This window comes from Microplitis demolitor, chromosome 3 (assembly GCF_026212275.2).
Source record: "Microplitis demolitor isolate Queensland-Clemson2020A chromosome 3, iyMicDemo2.1a, whole genome shotgun sequence".
Classification (NCBI taxonomy): domain Eukaryota; kingdom Metazoa; phylum Arthropoda; class Insecta; order Hymenoptera; family Braconidae; genus Microplitis; species Microplitis demolitor.
The window spans coordinates 10,000,001-10,006,438 of NC_068547.1; positions in this window are offsets into that span (position 1 = coordinate 10,000,001).

Genomic DNA, 6,438 nt, shown 5'->3' on the forward strand with positions numbered 1-6,438 from the left:
AGATGATATGCTGGTGTTGATTTTTTAGCAGCTAATTCGTTTGTTATTGCTTGAGCCTCTTGATCAATTATCATATTTTCATCATCATTTGAAACTGAGCTATCGGAAGTACTCATTATTAATTAATATTTTAAAAATTATTCAGTCACTGTTATTTATTGCACCACCACGATTAACAACATGAAGCATGAATATAAAAATGGGAAAAAAGGTTAGAAACGTAATAGCTAAAATCACGGTCTTGTATACGACCGTGGCTGAAGTAGATATTAGTGCGCATGCGCAAACTTTTTTCCCGAAAGAAAAAAAATGGCACTTTTTTCTCGGATTAGAGGGAAAAAAGTCGAACTTTTGGCCTAAGGAGGAGAAAAAATAATATATGTTTATATATAAGAAAAACATATTTTTCATATAAAAAAATGTATTAAAAATACATAAAAAATATATAAATATTTATGAAAATATATTTTAAATAGCTAACTATTGGCCGATTTTCGTATATATTTTAAATATATTAAAAATATATCTTAAAGTACATAAAAATTATAGTTATAAAAATGTTCAGTCACGAGCTTGATTAATTTAAATCAAGCTTCGTGCATTTCCGCTCGGTTCGGGAGAAGCCGAGCTCGCTACTGACTGAAGGTCAGAATAGTGCCGGGTCACTCGCTATTTGGGCCCGGCACATACAATTTCTAACTCAGGATCGTGTCAAGACGTCCTGAGAACCCGCTACAAGCTGACCAATCACAAAATTCGTTTTATATTGGTCAGCCTATGAGAGAGCTCGCTATCAACTGCTACCTTTTGGCGCGCTTTTAAGCCAATAGGAAAATTCGTTATATGCAGCAAGGCTGCCACGTCGACACCAAGCTTCTCGACGACTCAACGACGCTACCAATATTTTTTTCTACAACTATCTGTCTAACCGCTTCGCTCAGAATTTCTACAACGTGTCTTTGCTACTTGCAACCTCGTGCTTGAACCGCTTCGCTTATTATTTCTTGTGTGATACTAAACTAAAACCGCTACGCTGAATTATCCTCAATATTTAGACAGTATATCAAGGCTGCTATTTATTGAGAATAAATAAACTTTTCTGTCGCCAATAATTAATTGTTAATTAATTATTGTTGAGTTAACCGCTACTGACCACGTGTCAATTTATACGTGAATAAACTATCTGAGTTGCATTCGCTATCGCGTGTTAATTATAGTCGCATTCGCTTCAATATAAGTTCTCATAATTTTAAGTGTAAATAAGTGTAAATAAATCTATAATTTATTTATTGATAAAATCTGTGTAATTTTTAATTGTTTAATTCACCTCGCCTAAACCAGATCCAATTTTTTATTCGCTCATATCACAAAAAATATAAAATACATATATTGAAATACATTTTTTTATATACTTTTCATATATTTTTTTTTTTCCTAGGTTGTTGGTTACAATGAAAATATAATTTTTAGATATATTTTTAACATTTCCATAATTTTATTTCTTTATATTTCAAATATATTGTTAATATGTTATTTTAATATTTATTAATATTATATATAAATTTTTATATTTTTATCTATGTATTTTTAATATATTCTAAGATAAATTTTTAACATATTTAAAATATATGAAAATCGGCCAAAGGTTAGCTATTTAAAATATATTTTTTATATGTTCATATATTTTTAATGCATTTTTTTTTGTATGATAAGTATATTTTTTTTTGTTATAAATTTTTTTCATAGGGGATATAACCGATTTTTTGAATCAAATAGACTTTGGTAATACTACATATTAGCATAAGTAATTTGGCAATATTGAATAGAGTTATCTACCAGAAGCATTGTGGATACCTTCAAGCAGTATGGGCTCATCCGCAATGACTATCGTGAATGTTACCATTCCCATGATGGTTAAATCATCTATACTTACAATTTTTAAACGAATGAAAAAATCCTTGCTACCATACAGTATGATCGAAACGACCATACAGCATAGTAGTATACTCGAAAAATTTCTCTCCGTGTTGTTCCAAGTGCGATGTCTTCAGCACCTTTAGCTTTGAAAAACGCCACGATATCACAGGTGTATAGTTTGAATAAGAATGGACTTAGAATTTCGTCTTGTAGGACGCCCTCACTTAATGTTAATTAATAAATAAAATTCAGGATTCTAGAACTCAGGGCCAATTTGTCCAGCTTATCCCAGAGTTTATCGTGCTGGACCGAGTCAAACCTCTTTTAAAGTCGATAAATAAGAAGTATGAGGCTATTCCCTTAAGACGAAGTTGAATCTGATGGAGAGCAAAGAGAGAAACTACGCTGTCCGCGCAGCTGCGACCAGGTTTGAACCCTACTTGCCCATGTAGGAACTTACAAGCTCTGACAACGGGGCTAAGCACGGACCAGGACTGGGTAACCCAGCTCTGGCTCCCCAGTGTCGGCCCTAGCTAAGGCCCAGGACTGGGCAACCTAGCTCTGGCTTCCCAATGTCGGCCCTAGCTTAGGTCCAGTCGTGGGCAACCTAGCGCTGGCTTTCCATCCTTGGCCCGAGATTAAACCAGAACTAGTAAGCCCAGCTCTGGCTACCTAGTGTCGGCCCTAGCTAAGGCCCAGTCGTGGGCAACCTAGCGCTGGCTTTCCGCTGTTGGCCCCAAACGAAACCCAGTCATGGGTAACCCTGCTCTAGCTCTTCAATATTGGCCCAAGCTTGAACCAGAACTAGTTCACCGAGCTCTGGGTTTCCACGGTAGACCGTAGCTAGGACCCAGCTATGAATAACTTCTACCCATACAGGAAGCCCCCGATTTGAACGACGGGGCCATGCCTGGGACATTATTTGGAAGCCCGTCTTGGCAAACCTATACTGTCGCATGCCTGGGCCATGACTGGGTAATTAGTATTGGCCATTCCAATGATTACCCAGGCTTGGGCCAAGACTGAATACCCTAACTTTGGCCAACCCTAGAGTCACCCTAACATCGGCCAACACTAGATAACCTAGCCTTGGCCAAGCCGAGAGTCACCCTAACTTGGGAATTATGGTGGTAGAGTAAGATAATTAAGCTGGGTTCTTGATAAATAATCAATTAAATTTAATAAATTTTATTTTAAAAAATTATGTAACTATAATATAAATAATACAAAATTATTTTTTTCTTTCTTAATCGAAAATATAAATTAAATTGCTCTTTATATTTCATAAAACCGAGTGGTTGTAGTAAAATGAACAAGTAGAACATATAAAAGTTTCAATTGAACGTTAGTAGGTTCGTCCAGTAGCCAGCGTTCAAACCCAGCAATCAGAAGGACGGCAGTTCGCGCCCAGAGCCCAGCTGAATTTTCACCGAGTTTTTTTCGCGTTATTTACTTCACTTAAATAGTTTAAACGTTAATGATCACAAACTCTAGTACTTTAATAATAATAAATTTTTTTTTAAATTGAATTTATGTGTTTTTTCGATGCATGGGCCAAGTCTGGCAACCAAGCATGGGCCAGGTCTGGCAAGCAAGCATGGGTCAGGGCTGGCAACCAGGCTTGGCACCCAGTTATCATTCCAGACTTCTACCAAGGCTGGAACAAGGCTGGCTTACAAGCTTCGCCCAGAGTTCAACATAGTTGAACCAAGCCTGAGCCAAGCCTGGGCCCGTCGTACTTTCCTGTCTGGGTGCTTTTCAAGTATAAGCGTTTTTTTTCATTGCCCATGACCTAATGCGGTAGAGAAAAATTTTAGTGAACACTTAAGTAATACAGTTGACAAGAGCGATACTTCGGTAATTGTAGGGCTCTTGTGAATCACCTATTTAAAAGATCATATACATGATGATCCTGGAACAGTCAGAAGGCGTTTCACCTGTGTTGAAGTTCCTGTTGAATAATGTCAAGACATACAACATCCAATTTTGGGGGAGTTCTTCCAGGAATTCGTTAGTACAGTCGAGTCTCGTTATGAGTCCGCTCGTTATGAGTCCGCTCGTTATGAGTCCGTGAACCAGGATTTCCACGGAAGACCTTCCCCCTCCACAACGTGAAAAAAAAATTAATTTCAGAGTCTCGATATGAGACCGTATATTCATGAAAAGAAATTAAGAGTTTATTTATCATATTAGTCCTATTTACATACAAGAAACATAACACTCAAGTCAAACGGACTCATAACGAGATACTGAAAACAATCACGTACACACTCACACGCTTAAAAAGTAGGGGAAGTTCAACTCACGACTGTCGCCTGCGCTGACAGAGTGGGGGTACACAAATTCTTAGAATTTTATTCCCCTACACCCCTTTATGCGGGTTCATAACGAGACTCGACTGTAATACCATCTCAGCCGGCCTATGACTAGTTGCAGGTTTGATTATTGATTATGTGTACGATCCATTATTGAAATGCAGATTTATAGTACAACGCCTGAAATAATTTATTCAAATGACGTCCAAGTGGCAGCCGGCAAATAATAATAAGCATATAATTCAAATACACACTTAGTTTCCTTGGTGGGCTAAAGTTCTCAAACCTAACTTAAAATAATCAGTAAAATTTATTTGTACAGTTGAAATTTATACCTAAGATTTAAACGGTATAATTAATACCTAATAATCAAACCAAAAATCGACATCTGAACAATAATAATTATAACAGTATAAGCGGAGAAACGTGAGGTCATCGTGTGCCACCACCGGGTGCACTTCGATCTAATGCGAAGATGTCGCAATGTTGAATGTTATGACAAGCTAAATAGAATTCAATATAAAAAATTACACTCTATCTAATCGTTGTTTTGTGAGAGTAATTACAAGAAAAGTTCAGCCGCCTTATTGTAGGTCTTAGCGAACATATGAATATAATTATTATATATATATATATATATATATATATATATATATATATATATATATATATATGTATATATATATATGGGTCATTCCATCTCAATTTAACGAGATTGCGACGGTGATCCTTTTCAATTTATTTGATTTTTAACTTCCCACTAAGAAAATTGCAAATTTTCAAAAATTCGGGAAGTTATTGGTATCAGTCCGATTTTCGAAAATCAAATTTCTCAGAGATCAGGACGTTTTGAGGTTCTAGGAAGCTATTCTGACTAATTTCAATATGATGTCCGAGTGTATGAATGTATGTATGTATGTCCGAGTGTATGAGTGTATTTACGTACGTACGTACGTACGTTTGTAAATATCCTGTAACTTTTGAATAGATGAACCGATTTTAATTGTTGAGTCGTCATTCGACGAGGCTTGTTATTTACTATAAACACTGAAAATTTGAGCTTAATCGGTAGGGTACGTTCGGAGATATTTCAAAAATAAAATTTTTTCAAAAATGTTTTTTTGTAATAACTTTTAATTCGCTCGATGGATTCATTCCAAGATCTAATCAATCCTAAAACTTTGTACGCTGCGTCGAATGCTACCTCAACCATCAAAATCGGTTTATTTGTTCAAGAGAAACCGTTAACAAAAGAAGTTAAAAAAAAAAATTTTTTTTAGTATTTTGAAAATTCCTCGAAAACGACTTGATAAATCAATTTCAAAATCTAATCAGTTTTAAAATTCAATAAAACGCGTCGATTGCCACCTTGAACGTCTCAATCGGTTTATTCGTTCAAGAGATATCGTTTGAGAAAAAATGGTAAAAAACGTTTTTTTTTTTTTTTCGAAAACAAAGGCATACAAAAGTATTTTCGAGCTCAAAGAGCTCGAACATGTATTCTTAACAATGGTTTCGAGCTCAAAGAGCTCGAAAACGGCGGGGAGTTTCGGGGCTGGCCCGCAGGGTCAACTGACAGACCGATTTTTAGATTTGTTGTCGCACATGTCGAAAGAAGCCTTGAGCTAAATTTTTAGCTCTTTATCTCCACCCCTTCCGGAGTTATAATTATTGCTTAAATAGGATATAACTTTGACTATAGTTATGATAATTTCACGTTATGGGGGGTCATTTTGTTCGACTTTTACCACTCTTTTCGAAAAAAAATTTAAAATCAGAAAAAAAAATTTTGTAATGCTCTTTCGGCCACTTTTAGTCAAAAAACTAGTTTTCCGTTCAATGGAACACTTAATTTTTTTACGAAAAAATTCCCAAGATTCTATGTTAAAAAACCAAATTTTTGAGCCACAAACGTAGATGGGCATCAAAAAACTTCTAGTAAAAAAGATTAAAAAACAATTTTTAAACTGTAATTTTAATTTATTTTCTTTAAAAAATCACATAGTTTCTTTAAATAGTCTCAAAATATTATCGCGTAGCAATATCAGATAAGTACTACCGATAATAACGTTGCAGATTTAAGAGTAATAAGTGAATATTACGATGTAACCGTCGATATATTTGAATTTTCATTTAAAAAGATACAATAAATTGCAAAAGAAGTACTTAAATTATACATTTTCGTGTAAAATTAAATATTTCCCAC